The following is an 18,066-nucleotide window of genomic DNA, read 5'->3' as shown; positions in this document are numbered from 1 at the left end:
TTTGTGCAATTAAGAGTGTGTGTGTGTGTGTGTGTGTGTGTGTGTGTGCGTGTGTGTGTGTGTGTGTGTGTGTGCACCACCTGGTCCGATCAGCTTACCTACACTAAAACACTACCTATAGAATCTACTCAAAACATGTGAGGTAACAAATTACACCCCTTTTGTTTGGGTAGATTTTACTCAAATTGAACATCTCTGAAATACTAATAGAAAGTAAATAAAATCTACTTAATACATTTTATTTTATTACACAAATAATTATTTACAAAAAGTGTGTAATATTTATTCTTCAACTGCTAGTAGATAATATTAATTTATTCAATAATTATATCTATTAATTAATTTATATAACTAATTAGCCATTACTTATTCAGGAAAGTTTAGCTTTACTTAAAAATATTGTCCTACACAGGTTCAGTATTTATATTGTAGAATTAATCATGTCTTAAATAAAATAAAGAAATTAAGCACAAAAGATCCTTTTTACTAAACAATTTAAGTTTACTGAACAATTCAAATTCATTTCAGTCTGTGACTGTGTTTGATATTAAACTTGTGAACTGATGAATCTTGTGTAACTACTGATTCTGTTATGAATGTAAACAAAGTGTAAAACATGATGTTAAAATTTTAATAAATCAATAAATATAAGATCAACATGTAACAAGTTACCTTAGAAATACTTTTACTCCATTAACTTCCTCTTGAGACTGTAAACCCTCTTGTACAGCTTTTCCTCCATCGAGTTCCAGAAAAAGTTTCTGGAATACTTCAAATATATATTTCAGATTCACAGGATACTCAAGGTTGAGGCCATGAATCAATCTCATTACCAGCATGCATGCCCGGGCTCGGTTTCCACATCCGTTCACAGACATCCCAAGTTGCAAAAACTCATTTCAGTGAGGTACCCCCGGACCTCGACCCCGACCCCCCAAGCTCAAAAAAATAAAAAGGAGCTGCTAACTGAGCTACTAAGCTAACTGTTTGTGTCACAAACACATTAATGTGTACTTCAAAGTGCACTATATAGTGTGAAAGATAATAGATAATTTATGTTCCCTACATAATGCTTTAGGTGGCGTATTAGTTAACGGATTTATGTTCCCTACATAGTGCACTAAATTGTATATCAGATAACGAATTTATGTTCCCTACATAGTGCACTAGATAGTATTTTAAATATGAATTTATGTTCCCTATGTAGTGCACAAGATAGTGAATTAGACAATTGGTTTATGTTCCCTACACAGTGCACTAGATTGTATATCAGATAACGGATTTATGTTCCCAACATAGTGCACTAGACAGTATATTAGACACTTGATTTATGTTCCCTACACAGTGCACTAGATTGTATATTAGACACTTGATTTATGTTTCCTACACAGTTCACTAGATTGTATATCAGATAACGGATTTAATACCCGATCGGGGAATAAAGTCTGTGTCGCCTGCGTGCGCGTTTGTGTCGCTCTTGGCCGCTCGTTCTAGATTCCGGGAGATTTTATCTGACTTGCGGGCATCAGGGAGCCGCTATGTATATGTGAGAGACTCCCGGAACCTCCGGGACACTTGGGATGTCTGCGTTCAGTACTTGGTTGTCCTCTATCAGAATAGACATGTCTACCAACTTATTCTCAGCAATGGGATTATGGATCACAAGCACCTTCATGGTTTGGTCCACGTGGAGCTCAGTCTCGTGCCCATGTTAATAAAATCCTTGTGATGTCGCCCTCTTGTGGCACTTTTGGAGAATTGTAAAATATCAATATGAAATGGTCATATAAAATCTTGGTAAAAAAAAAAGAATCTTTGTGCACGTATGGGTTTATTTTATTGTTAAATGTTTATGCTCCATGGTGATTAACACTCTCTCTGTCCAAATGCATGAGCCGCTTTTAGAGATTGTCATGCCTGATGATCCGCAAAGCAGGACAACGCTGAGTGGGAACTGATAAATTGTTTAAGTCATATAAGCGACGTGAGGATTTGTCGAAAAAGATTTTCAGTCAAAAACAAATACTCATCCTGGTAGCAATCTCCATTGACATGGTGACAATCAAGTAACTTGTTTTGTTGTATATTGTGCGAGTGCCGATTATCATCGGTGGTGAAAATTTTCAGGGTTTTTTTGTAACTTTGTGTTAATTTAGCTGAAGTACATACGGATTGTTTTGTGTTTCCTCATGCCGTCACTAGAACTTGTAAAGAAAGTTTAACCCTTGTATTTGTGTGTGTATGTGTCTGTGCCTCCTGCTCAGTGTTTCAGCTAAATTAAATGTACCGTCACTACGTACAGTCAGGTGGCTGTATTTCAGGGCCTGGGCAGGTAAGTAAGGGCGCGCCCATACATATTGCTACAGGTAAGAAGCCATCTGTCTAAATACATTAGGTAAGAGGTGTGTGCCACCCCATGTATATTTGTTAAGACAGGTAATCCTAGTGTAGGTTTTGTTTTGTCTTTTGTTTGTTAGGGGATTTGTTATGTTTTATTATTTTCTTTGCTTTAGCACCACCTAAGCCCAGAGCCTCATTTTTTTCTTTTCTTTATTATGTAAATTTATATTGTATATATTTTATTTATAGATTGTACCATAAATATCTGTTTTGTGAATTGTTTTTCTCATTTTTTCCAGTAAAAAGTCAGTACAATCCAGAGTTTGTGTCTGGGTCTGTTCGCTCTCTGCTACTCTGGTACTTCACAAAAGGTTATTTTTTTAGATACTGACCCCATCAATACCCTTATACCATCAAAAGGGGTCGTAACATTATAGTAAAACGAGATCTTGTAACCCATGTTAAAAAAATTATTGTGATGTCGCCCTCTGGTGGCACTTTTGGAGAATTGTTAATAAAAAGTAATATGATATTGTAAAATTCTCAGATTTTACCAATTCTTCCCTCAGGTCCGTCTCAGGTCCGCAATCTTGGTGTCATTCTAGACTCCACTCTTTCTTTTGAATCTCATAAAAAATGTTGCAAAAACTGATGATTTTTATCTTAAGAACATCTCTAGACTGCTCTCCTCTCTTTTCTACTATGGAACAGAAACTCTCATTTATGCACTAATCACCTTCCGACTGGACTATTGTAATGCTGTTCTTTATGGGCTCCCTGCCTCCAGGCTGAAGAGGCTACAGGATGTACAAAATTCAGCCGCGATGGTCCTAACACATACAAGATCACGTGACCACATAACTCCTTCACTTAAACAGCTCCACTGGCTACCCATCCAATACCACATTCAATAAATAAGTTTTTTTGTTGGTTTTTAAGGCTTTGCATGGCCAAGCACCTACATATCTCACTGTACAGCATATTGATGATCCATTGATCTCATTAATCACACTTCCCTGCTCTTCCCTCCATAAAAATAAATTTACATTTTTACATTTTTACATAAATAAGCTACTTTATAAGTAAAAAGTATCGGTATCGGATTGATATCGGCGATACTGGCCCTGTATTTACTTGGTATCGGATCGATACTGAACTGAAAGAGAGAGTAAAAAATGTAAGTAAAATAGGTGGAAATGACTGGACTGCAAGAGCCATTAATGTTTTGTCAAATTGGGTGTTAGGGTCATGAATGTGTAAAGCAGTGTTTGGATTCTACTTATAAGTCGGTGTTAGCTGTGTTAAAGGCATTTCTGAGTTTTAAAAACATTTTACAAAAGTGCATCTTTATAAGTGAGATGTATCAGATAAAAAAACTTAAAATAGACTTGAATCTGTTTTGTGAGTGTTAGAAAGATCAGTAGAATGTGAATGTTGGAGCCATGTGTTGTTTTAGAAATGTGTCAGTATATGTGAACTTAAAGCTGATACGGTGATGTTCTGTAGATCTTACAGCACAAATATGTAGAACTAACTGAAATGAATGTTAGTGTATTCAAATATTCTTCTTATTATCATCATTATTATTCTACATTTTTATATTTATTTTTTTCTTCCATTTGTTCTTTCAGCTACATGACAGTTAAGCACCCTGGACTCGACCTAGTCCTGCTTGGTAGCTGTGTTTTACTTCGCACTAAACAGCCTATTTTTCTAGTAGAAAATGAAGCTCACATCCGCTTATAAATACATGTGGAAAACACCAAGGTCTGGTTTGCTCTTTTCAGCCTGTGTCTACAAGAAGATCGGGTTTCCTCAGCATATTTTTACGTGTAATAAGATGTGAAATGTGCGCTGCGTCGCTTTACGCATCAGGAGCGGTGTGCTGTTTTAGCAGAACACAAGGAAACAGAGCATCGTTAGGTTCCCTTTGCGGGCTTTTACATGAACGAGAGAACTTATGTTCGGCCGACGTGCACTTTATTACCTCGCATTTTATATCAGGACTTGTATTTTAATCACTATTTGCCATGAGAAAACACAAGTGCGCATGTGTCACGGAAGCACACAGACGCTGCGCTGGCCGAGCTGAGTCTACACAGTTCTCATGTGTGCTATAAAGCCCCGCCCCCTCTCGTAAGAGGGAGGAATCTCTGTACAACAGAGCACAGCGCTTCACTCGCTCTTTCTTAGCGCCGTTTTAGCTCCAACAACGATGGTAGAAGAAGCTCCAGCACCGGCCAGCTCGGCCCCCGCCAAGGCTCCTAAAAAGAAGACCGCGGCCAAACCCAAGAAAGCGGGTCCCAGCGTCGGCGAGCTGATCGTCAAAGCTGTTTCCGCTTCCAAGGAGAGGAGCGGCGTGTCCCTGGCCGCCCTGAAGAAAGCTCTGTCTGCAGGTGGATACGACGTGGAGAAGAACAACTCCCGCGTCAAACTCGCCGTCAAAAGCCTGGTGACCAAGGACATCCTGGTGCAGACCAAGGACATCCTGGTGCAGACCAAGGGCACCGGCGCCTCAGGCTCTTTCAAGCTCAACAAGAAGCAGACCGAGGTGAAGAAGCCCGCGGCCAAAAAAGCCGCCGCTCCTAAAGTGAAAAAGGCCGCAAAGAAACCCGCCGCTGCAAAGAAGCCCAAGAAGGTAACAGCCAAGAAGCCCGCAGCTAAGAAGTCTCCCAAGAAGGTCAAGAAACCCGCTGCTGCCGCTAAGAAAACCACCAAGAGCCCTAAGAAAGCTAAGAAGCCGGCGACCCCCAAGAAGGCAGCCAAGAGTCCTAAAAAAGCCAAGGCAGCCAAACCCAAGACCGCTAAGCCCAAAGCGGCCAAGGCCAAAAAAGCTGCCCCCAAGAAGAAGTAAACATGTTCCTGTTTTATTAACTTCGTTTTATTAAAACGGCTCTTTTAAGAGCCACCTATATCTTCCCATAAAGAGTCGCGTTTCCTAAACACATATATACATATAAGCATGCATGCAAACATACAACTATTCATACATGCAACCATCCATACATACATATTTTGTGGAGAGTGATAAGCAAGGAGTTAAAAACACTAAGTATAACTGGTCTTGTTTTATGTGTAATAATGATTTTGTCACACAGCCCCATAAAACTGTCCGTATAAATGTGTGTATGTATGTGCACTCACGTATATGAGCTCCTTACATAATGTAATTGTTAGTGTAAATGTTATTGTGACATAATATAATGTAATTGTTTCTTAAGAGAAGCTTTTCTGTATCATACATTACATGGACGGGAGAGTTTACTTCAGTGTTGTTCCACGAACACATCTGATCATCACAATGAGTGGACGAGGGAAGACCGGTGGTTAAGCTAACAACTCTTTCATATGTTAAACATCTGACGACGAAAGCTTTCCTGTGAAACAGCGACCAACAAACGGACATTAAAAGAACAAAGGACGCTAACACATGCTCCCGCGTGTGTCAGGTGGGGAGGCACTGGGTTCGACTGAGATACGCTGGTGAAAGCGATGCTCCTAACCGCACGGAGGTAGGAGCTCAGCTACTACTTAGCGACTGGATTAATGCTGCAGTCTTCCACCGGTCTTCCTTTTTAAATATGATCTTTATTAAGACATGATTTTCAGAACAAAGTTATTATCATTACATTACAATCCGAACCAGATAAAGAACACAGCAATAACACATACAAAACATCATCCACTCATTGTGATGAGGAGAGCTCGAAGCGGTATGATATAGGCAAACTGGCTCTCTCCTATTGGCTTAGAGCGAAGGCACAGCTGAGCCAATCCTAAACGCGCCGTCATGTCTCAGTAAAGAAACATACACGCCCCCCTCACATATTGCCCCGCCCCCTCCCTCCTCCCCTCCCCTCTTCTCCGTTCTCAATTTTTAAATAGCTTTATTTGACAAGATTAAATCACATTACAAATATATGCAGATCAATACATTATCGAGATAATTACATCAGTTCAAAGTATTTATTACAATTTCAAGAATAAAACAAATACAGAAAGAGTGTCCTCAGATCTTTTTTTTCTTTTCCCTTTTTATAGATGTTTATTTATTTATTTATGTATTCTATTATAATTATTATTATTTATTTATTCATATATTATTATCATTTTTTTTTTTATACTCTAAATTTTTGCTGAGTGTAACAAAATAGATTACAGTCTTAATATTGACCAAGGAAGTGGAGTTTTTTTTTTGTACGCAAGTGTTCATTTTTTAGTCTTCTGAGGTGGCATATGATTTGTTTAAAAACAATATCTGGGGGTATATTGCATTGTTCGATGATCATTTTACACCTAGTTTTCCAGATTTTTGTATTAACAATACAGACAACTAACCAATAAAGGTCATTTATTTTTTGAGAAGTGTTTTCAAAGATTCCAAACATAATTGTTTTTTTATTTATTTCAAAATCTAAGTTTAAAGTTTTAATTTTGCTCCTCTGTTCTCCCGTCCATGTAATGCATGATACAGAAAAGCTTCTCTTAAGCAACAATTACATTATATTATGTCACAATAACATTTACACTAACAATTACATTATGTAAGGAGCTCATATACGTGAGTGCACATACATATACACATTTATACGGACAGTTTTATGAGGATGTGTGACAAAATCATTATTATACATAAAACAGGCCCAGTCATACTTAGTGTTTTTAACTCCTTGCTTATCACACTCTCCACAACATATGTATGTATGGATGGCTGTATGTATGAACAGTTGTATGTTTGCATGCATGCTTATATGTATGTATGTGTTTAGGAAACGCGACTCTTTATGGGAAGATATAGGTGGCTCTTAAAAGCTTATATATATATATATATATATATATATATATAGAGAGAGAGAGATGATATATATATATATATACTGTATATACCAATAACCGTTACATTGTATATATGTAATAGCTATAACTATAGCAATATCCTTATCTCTAAATTTATTCTTATATATTTTTAAATATTGTTCATAAGAATAGATACAATACTGCAAGATGCACAATTTGCACATACTTTTTTTTGTTGCATACCATATGCTGTATAAATGCACCTTATTTACTTACTTTATTTGTATTAGTTTCTCTTCTTTGTTAAACTACTGGAGACCAAAGTATCTATCTATCTATCTATCTATCTATCTATCTATCTATCTATCTATCTGTCTGTCTGTCTGTCTGTCTGTCTGTCTGTCTGTCTGTCTGTCTGTCTGTCTGTCTGTCTGTCTGTCTGTCTGTCTGTCTGTCCGTCCGTCCGTCCGTCCGTCCGTCCGTCCGTCCGTCCGTCCGTCCGTCCATCCATCCATCCATCCATCCATCCACTGCTCACAAAAATTAGGGGATATTTCAAAATGAATATGAAGCAATAAAAAAAGAAGCATTTGATTTTTTTTTATTAAACAAAAAAATCAGAAAAGCAAACGAAAAGTCAAAGAAAGTTGTTCGATCATGCAAACCAACTTTTATTTTATTGGTGAAAATGCACTATAAAAAAAGGCTGGAAGTACTGGAGTATCTGCACGTTCCCTGATCTTAAAAGTGCACATCCTGCAATTTCCCAGCCCTTGCAATGCCCCTGCAACACGATTTGCCCAACTGCGAAGCCTGGAGAGCCATAGGACGTCTTGAAGGTGGTCAAACACAGGCGACAGACACACACAACAGCAAGAGATGACCACTACTTGACCTTATTGGCAAGAAGGAACAGGCGCAGCAATGAAACAGAGCTGCAGGGACAGTGTCTTGCTGCCACTAGACGACGGATATGCACCCAGACCATACAAAATCGGCTCCATCGTGTTGGACTGCATGTCCGGTGACCAATGGTATGCATTCAGTTATCTGCTGAATGAACACCGTAGAACCCGTAGAAGGTGGGCTGATGAGCATCGTCATTGGACCTGTGATGAGTGGTCAACTGTCCTCTTTTCTGATGAGTCACGGTTCAGTCTGCAGCCTGACAATCATCGTGTCCTGATCTGGCGTGAACGAGGAACATGGGAGAATCCACGTTTCATGCGAGAAAGGGACTCCTTCAGTGGTGGTGGAATCATGGTGTGGGCTCTCATCAGCATTGGTGGTCGTACCGACCTCCACGTCATCAGAAACGGATCGCTGACTGCTGTCCGATATCGAGATGAGGTCCTGCACCCTATATTGGTACCCTATGCTGGAGCAGTTGGAAACAACTTTCTTTTCATGGATGATAATGCAAAGCCCAACCGTGCGCATCTCATCAACAACATACTTCAGGAGGCAGGAATCGAACGCATGGCCAGGTCTTAACGTTCTCCAGACCTGAATCCCATTGAACATGCTTGGGATGCACTGGGAAGACGTCTGGCAAACCAACCAATGCCTCCCACAACACTTCTTGAGCTGGAAGTTGCCCTGGAGCGAGAGTGGCAGAGGATCCCACAAGAACTGCTGGACAATCTGGTCCTGTCCATGCCCCATCGCTGTCAGTGTGTTTTGGCAGTCTTGGGTGACCATACACCCTACTGAACAGTCAAAGTGTGGCACTCTCGTTCAGCTTGACATGCTTCTGTTCATCCCCACCAATATGTCACTTGCTACTCAATCACAATAATTGAGTTTGCATCTCAATTGCATAATCGAACAACTTTCTTTGACTTGTCGTTTGCTTTTTTGATGTTCTTGTTTAAAAAAAAAATCAAATTATTCTTTTTTTTATTGCTTCATATTCATTTTGAAATATCCCCTAATTTTTGTGAGCAGTGTATTATTCACTTATTTTGTATTGTTGTTATATTTTTGATTATTTGTTGTCGTGTTTGTTGATATTTAAATCATTTCTTTTTTGAAAACTGTTAACAGGTTAAAGTATAAAAACATAAACACCACCGTCTATAAATGAATGAATTGCTTTGGTCCTCCACTTGAGACTTTTATGTAAACAGACACAACAACAAATAATTAAAAAGACAGTAATAATAAATAAATAAATAAATAATAACAATAATACCACATCTACAAGATGTAACTTATTTCTAGCACCACTAGATGGGGATGATGTCTGGACATAATTTTGAACTTCATTTTTAAAGTCACTAAAATGCTAAAAATCCTAATTTGGTTTTTCGTTTACATTTTAAAAGCAGGAAAATAAAGTTATTCGTTAAATTTTTTAAAGTTATATTGACAAAATAATTTCCTTTCGTACAGCCAGGATGGATAAGTGTTTTACTCAGAATGAAAGTATCAGCTGGCCTTTTTCTTCACGGATTGCTTTGATGAAGAAAAAAAGAAAATGTTCGGCTCCTTTGGCAGGAGGTTGAAGTAAAGATGTGTGAGGAAAAGCTTCCAGCACCTGGTATTCCCAGGCGGAATCCCATCCAAGTACTAACCAGGCCCGACCCTGCTTAGCTTCCGAGATCAGGTGTTCTCAGGGTGGTGTGGCCGTAAGCGAGAGATGCGGCAAATAGTTTCCCTTTTAAAGACGTCCATCATTCAGCCTTTCACTTCAGTATGTTTAGATTTATTATTTTTGTTATTTTAGACATCATTTCTTTTCCTGTAAAACTGTTTATAGGTTAAAGCGTAACAGCATAAACACCACCGTCTATAAATGAATGAATTGCTTTGGTCCTTCACTTGATACTTTTGTTTAAGTAAACAGCGTCTTAATGCTACAGCTACAGGTTATGTTAAGAGCACATGCAGGTAGACAGACCACTGAAATTTTGGCCTTGTGTGTCCTTGAGAGCATGGTACAAAAAATAGAATTGTTAAAAAGATAGATAGATAGATAGATAGATAGATAGATAGATAGATAGATAGATAGATAGATAGATCTAGATAGATAGATCTAGATAGATAGATAGATAGATAGATAGATAGATAGATAGATAGATAGATCTAGATAGATAGATAGATAGATAGATAGATAGATAGATAGATAGATAGATAGATAGATAGATCTAGATAGATAGATAGATAGATAGATCTAGATAGATAGATAGATATAGATAGATAGATAGATAGATAGATAGATAGATAGATAGATAGATAGATAGATAGATACTTTATTGATTCCAAAGGAAATTAGTACAGTGGCCCAGAAGGGTCAATGCAATAAAATAAGCCACAACACAAAGAAAAAAGTCACAACACAAATAAAAAAAGTCACAACGCAAATAAAAAGTCACGACACAAATAAATTAAGCCACAATGCAAATAAAAGAAGTCTCAATGCAAATAAAAATAAGCCACAACAGAAGTTAAGACACAACGGAAGCTAAGTCACAATGAAAGTTAAGCCACAACGGAAGCTAGCAGCAGTCAAGTTTGAAAAGTAAGTGATAACTTTGTCGCTATGTGATTAATGATGATTCTGTGATTAATGTCGTTAAATGTTGTTACAAATGATCAGCGTTGTTCACTGTGTTTATATCGACATAGTTATGTAGACTGTCATCGAACGTTATTGTTATTGTGAAGCTAGCTACGTCGTAACCGACATCACTTCGGTAACGTTAGTAAAACAGATAATCGATTATGTTAAGTCAACAGAGGTGTTGAACAACATGCTGTACCATTCATGTTAAGTGGCTATTGTCTGTTAACTAGACCTCTGTTAAAATGTCCAACCACAGTGGGTACCTGCCTAATAATGCTTTATTTGTTGTCCTACAGAGCAATGTATTGTCCATTTTGTGGATTCAGCCTGTATTCTCAAACAACGATCTGCAGTTCATGTGACAAGGACATCCAATTCTTGTGCCATGCTGATAAGCGTGGCATGAGTGAAGGTAACGTTTCAAAGATTACTTGTGTTTTTAAATTAGACTGAGACTGTACTGCACTTCATAAATATAGTTTGGAATACTGGATGTCTGAACAGACATGTACTCTCTTGATGATATTTGATTAGACTCTGAAGCAGGAAGCACTGGAAACAGTGTGGTGGAGTCATTCCACAATTTCCGGATTTTAAAAGGAAATGAAAAAAGCACCACTAAAAGACACCACTGTGAAGGTAAGTTTTATTTGCTGATGTAGGCTAACTGCAAAAAAAAAAATTGTGATATGATATTGTTACATGTCTGAGAGACACGTACTGAAAAAGGGCAGAAAGACAGAAAGAAAGAACAACCAAATACATGAAAACAGAAAAAAAAACACAAGTGGCTGCTGATTGGTTGCAGCATTTTCTCCAATAAAAAACAAGAAAACAAAGTCAAGACAAAGATAGAGTCTATACTTCTAAAGCTCTGGTTAAGTAAATAAAGCTACAGGGCTATGTTATAAGCACATGCAGGTAGACAGAGCAATGCAATTTTGGCCTTGTGTTTATTTGTGGACACCAGTTTTCTTGTGAGCGTGGTAAAACAAAATTGAGATGTCGCCCTCTTGTGGCGCTTTTAAAGAATTGTTATGAAAACTAATTTGATATGGTAATATGAGGTCTGTTGACCATGGTAAAAGAAATCTTTGTAATGTCGCCCTGTTGTGGCACTTTTGGGGAATTTTAAAAAAATTAACATGATATGGTAAAATGAGATCATGTGACCATGTTGGTAAAAAAATCCTTGTAATGTCGCCCTCTTGTGGCACTTTTGGAGAATTGCAAAAAAGTAATATGTTATGGTAATATGAGATCTTGTGACCATGGTAAAAAAATCTTTGTAATGTCGCCCTGTTGGGGCACTTGGGAATTGTAAAAAAAAAAAATATTGATTTGATATTGTTACGTGCCTGAGGGACACATGTTTTTTTTTCTGTTTTCATGTATTTGTGTTTGGTTGTTCTCCCTTTTTTTGTCTTTCTGCCCTTTTGCAGTACAAGTGGCTGCTGATTGGATGCAGCGTTTTCTCCACTGCATCCAATGAGAGATATGGTGGAGTGACTGGGGGCGGGGCTTCCAGTAAAAAAAACAGCAAGAGACTGGCATGATTAAAAAAAAGAAAAGGATAGAATGTCAAAACAAAGATAGAGAGTATACTTCTAAAGCACTGGTTCAGTAAATACAGCTGCACTTCCGGTTTATTGTCCCTACCTTTTCCGTCAGAAATGTGCGGCCGAGAAGTGCAAAACAAATTAACATTTTAGAAAACAAAATTACATATGCCAAAACAAATTTACAAACACTGGGTACCCAAGCACTTGTACATTTGTTTTTGCTTTCGTTGTAAATGTTGTTTTTGTTTTTTTGTAATTTTGTTTTCTGAAATGTAAATTTGTTTTGCACTTCTCGGCCACCGTATTATATGGACTGTAATGTACAAACACCACAATCATTTACTTATTAAATCATTTACTGATTATTTAATTGAAAGGGAATAAGGGTAAAACGTGGGATAAATGTTTGTAGGGTTAGTAGTGTTAATTTTTAACCAAAAAAGGTTTGGTTTACTTACAGGTTTGCACCAGGCATGCAGGCAGCTGTGCTGGGAGTCAAAGGACCCGAGCAATGATGGTTGATGGGATTGATATAATTGTGATTGTGACACTGTCTCAATGTAATTAATATAAATTGATGTAACGGTATAATGATACCATTTGTTTGTCATAGACCAATGACTTTTTGATAGTCACTGCAGTGACACTGACATGGTGGTGGTGTGTTAGTGTGTGTTGTGCTGGTATGAGTGGATCAGACACAGCTGGTTTGGTCCAAACCCTCATGAGTATTTAAGGGAAAAAAAGGAGTTTGTTTGGTTGGGCATGTGGGAGTATCAACACAACTGCATCCAAAGTTCCTGATTCTGACTCAGTTTTTCCATCACATCGAGTATCCTGTAACACCCTGAGTTCCTGATCTTGAGAGGGGAGCTGTGCTATAACTGCCCTCATGCTCTGAACCCAACTTTCCAACAAAGACAGAGTGCAAAGACAAATTTCACTATGCTGTAATGTAGATGTGATGAATAAAGGCTGAATTATTAACGTCTCCTTACCATTGCAGAGTGTTGAGTAAAAAGGGATGCAGTTATCTGTTACCTTATCGAGTACCTTGGGGAACATCAAGAAGAGCTTTTTCAATAAGATACTTACAGGATTACACACATACTTGTTTTATATTTAAAATTCCTTTGCTTTTTTACTTTTCAACATGAAGAATGAATGTGAGCTCCACGTGGACCAAACCATGAAGGTGCTTGTGATCCATAATCCCATTGCTGAGAATGAGTTGGTAGACGTGTCTATTCTGATAGAGGACAACCCGGATGTGGAAACCAAGCCCGGGCATGCATGCTGGTAATGGGATTGATCAATGGCCTCAAGTACCTTGAACCTTGAGTTTCCTGTGAAGCTGAAATATACATTTGAAAGATTCCAGAAACTTAATCTGGAACTTGATGGAAGAAAAGCTGTACAAGAAGGTTTACAGTCTCAAGAGGAAGTTTAATATCAAACACAATCACGGACTAATTTGAATTTGAATTGTTTAATAAACCATACAAAGTACAGAGGATCTTTTGTGCTTCATGTCTTTATTTTATTAAAGACATGATTAATTCTACAATATAAATACTGAACCTGTGTAGGACAATATTTTTCAGTAAAGCGGAAATTTCCTGAATAAGTAATGGCTAATTAGTCATATAGATTAATTAATAGATATAATTATTAAATAGATTAATATTATCTACTAGCAATTAAAGAATAAATATTACACACATTTTTTTATTTGTGTAATAAAATAAGATGTATTAAGTAGATTTTATTTACTTTTTATTCGTATTTCAGAGATGTTCAATTTGAGTAAAATCTACCCTACATTTTTTGAGCAGATTCTATAGGTAGTGCTTTAGTGTAGGTAAGCTGATCGAACCAGGTGGTGCGTGCACACACACAAACACACACACCTCTTAAGTTCTAAACAGCTTTTTGTAATTGCACAAAATTCCCCTACATTTCTGAAAACAGTGTTTGCAGAATCAGAACAGGCGTCCAGGTTGAATTATTGCACAGCAATGTCCTAAAAAGTTACAATTAAGGAGCTACGTGTGTGTGTGTGTGTGTGTGTGTGTGTGTGTTTGTTTGTGAGTGTGTGTGTGTGTGTGTGTGTGTGTGTTTATCGATTTCCTCTAATTATCAACATACAGAGAAGAGCAATCAACTTCTGGAACCATCTAAATGAGAGCGACCCCCAAACTTATCATTATAAAGCCCTGAAACACCAAGAGCTGAGCAAACATACCAGTCCCCTCATCCAACTGGTCCTGAGTCACTGCACCCACACACCAGTAACACACACAGATACACCAGTAACACACACAGATACACCAGTAACACACACAGATACACCACTAACACACACCGATACACTAATAACACACACAGATACACCACTAACACACACAGATACACCACTAACACACACAGACACTCTAATAACACACACAGATACACCACTAACACACACCGATACACTAATAACACACACAGACACTAACACACACAGATACACCACTAACACACACAGACACTCTAATAACACACACTAACACAATAAAGACTCAGGAACAAGAGAAATCTGTAAACGCAATTAGAATAAACCAAATTACACAAAAAATCCGAACTAAATATCTGAATTATTGGGAAACTGAAACTAAAACTCAGAGTAAAATGCAGTGTTATTTGGCCCTAAACAGACACTACAGTGCAGCAGATTATCTGAGCACAGTATCCGACCCTAAATTAAGAAACACCCTGACGAGGTACAGACTGAGCGCACACGACCTGGCCGTGGAGACGGGGCGACACACCCGGTCCTGGCTGCCCCGGGAGGAGAGGTTGTGTCAGCACTGCACTCTCAGTACAGTAGAGACGGAGCTGCACTTCCTCACCCGGTGTACCAAGTACCACCACATCCGCTCCCAATTCTTCCCTAAATTTAATAACATCATCCCCAACTTTACCTCCCTCCCAGACCCCGACAAACTGCCCCATCTACTGGGGGAGCACAGAGAGAGCTGCACACTAGCAGCACTCTATACTCACACCTGCCACCAGGTGAGGGACAGTGGGTGACCATGTCTCATACACACATACACACACACACACACGCACAAACTGATTGTTTTACTACCTCATTATTGTAAATATTATACTTTTTATTGTTATTATTTTGCACTGTTTTTATTAATATTTTATTCTATTCTATATTTTTTGCACATGTAACTGTTCTGTATATTTTTGTTCTTTCTTATTTTTATTGTTTATATTTCCCTGTAACTTGCTTTGGCAATACGAATGTCCTTATTTGTCATGCCAATAAAGCTTCTTTTGAGTTTGAGTTTGAGTGTTTATGTATAAAACAGGGGGGAGGAGTCTAAACAGGACTGAAAGTGTGTGTGTGTGTGTGTGTGTGTTTATGTATAAAACAGGGGGGAGGAGTGAAAGTGTGTATCCCCCACTCACTCCATTATAAAGCACTGACATGCCAAGAGCTGAACATGGAAAGGAGTCCCCTAACCCAGCTGGTCTCAGTGACCTAAAACACACTAACATCACACACACCAATCAGCCTCACCACACACTCGCCCAAAACATTAGACCCAACCAAATTATAACCAAACAAAAACAAAATTACATCAAATACTGGACTGAGACAATACAACAACAACACAGCCCTTCAGCCCTGAACCGAGATTACTCTCTGGCTGCTTACCTGACAGAAATTAAAGAGAAAAAACTGAGCAAGGTTTTGACGATGTACAGACTCAGTGAGCACAGCCTGGCCATGGAAACCGGGCGGCACAGACAGAGCTGGACACCCAGAGAGGCCAGGCTGTGCTCTCACTGTGAGCTGGCAGTGGTGGAGACAGAGCTGCACTTCCTAACAGAGTACCTGAAGTACAGCTCTATCAGGAGTCTATACTATAGGAAGATCAGCAGCATCTCCCCTGAGTTCCTACACTGCAGTAACACACACAAACTGCCCTACATACTGGGAGAGAAGAGAGGACTGATCACACATGCTGCACAATTTGTAGCAGCTTGTCACAATCTGAGGGACAACCAGTGAGGCTGATCACAAATTATTATTGATTATTATTGATATTACAGTGGTTTTTTTATTTTGATTTTCATTTTACCATATCATATTAGTTTTTACAAAAATTCTACAAAAGTGCCACAAGAAGGCGACATCTCAATTTTTTTTCTTCCACTGTCACAAGAAATCTGGTGGCCACAAATAAGCACAAGGCCAAAATTACAGTGGTCTGTCTACCTGCATATGCTCATAACATAACCTTGTAAGTAAGTAAGTAAGTAAGTAAGTAAATTTTATTTATAAAGCACTCTTAAAACAACTTACGTTGACCAAAGTGCTGTACATCGAATAAGCATACATAACACAACAATATATTAAAAAAGTAAGAACCAAATAAAAATACAGAGTAAGAGACAAAATAAAACAAATACAAATAGACTAAACAATTAAAATTAACACAGCTCCTCACTGTTCAAATGCCAGCTTATAAAGGTATGTTTTTAGGAGTGATTTAAAAACAGCGGCCGAAGGTGCTTGTCGAATATTAGGAGGTAGAGTGTTCCATAGCCTCGGAGCATAAACTGCAAATGCACGATCACCTTTTAGCTTCAAACGAGCCCTAGGAACAGTCAACAAACTCTGAGTGGCTGATCTTAAAGATCGCTGTGCGGTTGCGGGAGAAAGCATACCACTGAGATAAGCCGGGGCTTGACCATTAAGCGCTTTAAAAACAAATAAAAGCACTTTAAAATGAATCCTGTGCTGAACAGGCAGCCAATGTAGTGAGGCAAGGACTGGTGTAATATGGTTTCTTTTCTTGGTATTAGTCAGTAACCTTGCTGCTGCATTCTGGACTACCTGCAAGCGCCGCAACAGAGACTGACTAATCCCAATATACAGAGAATTACAGTAGTCAATTCTTGCAGAAATGAATGCATGAATAACTTTTTCCAGGTCAGAATAGCAGAGAAAAGGCTTAATCTTCGCAATATTTCTGAGCTGGAAGAAGCCATTCCTTACCACAGAGTTGATTTGTTTATCAAATCGGAGGTCAGAGTCAAAGATAACACCAAGATTTCTCACAGATGTTTTGACACATGTAGACAAGTGACCAAGGTTATTGGAGACACTATTGATGTGATGAGGACCCCCAAAAACGATAACCTCTGACTTGCTTTCATTCAGCTGAAGAAAATTGTCAGCCATCCACCTCTTTATGTCCTCAAGACAACTGCTAAGAGATGTTAACGAGCCATTGTCATTCGGTCTAATGGGAAGATAAAGCTGTATGTCATCAGCATACAGGTGAAAGCTGACATTGTGCTTCCTAATTATTTGACCCAATGGCAGCATATAGAGAGAGAAAAGGAGGGGCCCTAGTATGGACCCTTGTGGAACACCACAAGAGACATCAGCAGAAGAAGAGAAATAGCTGCTAAAATTCACTGAAAAGGTTCTATTCTTAAAATAAGATATGAACCAATTCAGGGCCTCTCCCTGTAACCCCACCCACTTTTCCAGGCGACCAACAAGTATGTCATGGTCAACAGTATCAAAAGCAGTAACTGTAACTAATTGTAACTGTATTTACTTAACCAGAGCTTTCATATACAGTATGTATTCGATATAAGTATACACTCTATCTTTATCCTGACATTCATTTCTTTGTTTTTTATTTCTGGCGGTCTCCTGCTGTTTTTTAACTGGAAGCCCCGCCCTCAGTCACTCCACCCTATTGCTCATTGGTTGCAGTG

At 38.4% G+C, this 18,066-nt stretch overlaps 1 protein-coding gene and 1 pseudogene across 1 annotated transcript in view; one reads left to right on the top strand and one right to left on the bottom strand.

The window, feature by feature from the left end:
- Positions 1-18,066, top strand: part of LOC134328802 (histone H2AX-like) — a 218,105-nt gene that overhangs the window by 37,634 nt on the left and 162,405 nt on the right. The gene's annotated exons all lie outside the window — the stretch shown is intronic.
- On the bottom strand, positions 9,665-9,773 carry LOC134329646 (5S ribosomal RNA; annotated as a pseudogene).

This window comes from Trichomycterus rosablanca, chromosome 15 (assembly GCF_030014385.1).
Source record: "Trichomycterus rosablanca isolate fTriRos1 chromosome 15, fTriRos1.hap1, whole genome shotgun sequence".
Lineage (NCBI taxonomy): Eukaryota > Metazoa > Chordata > Actinopteri > Siluriformes > Trichomycteridae > Trichomycterus > Trichomycterus rosablanca.
Note: the sequence above shows the minus strand (reverse complement) of the source record. Positions and strands in the feature narration are given on the sequence as shown.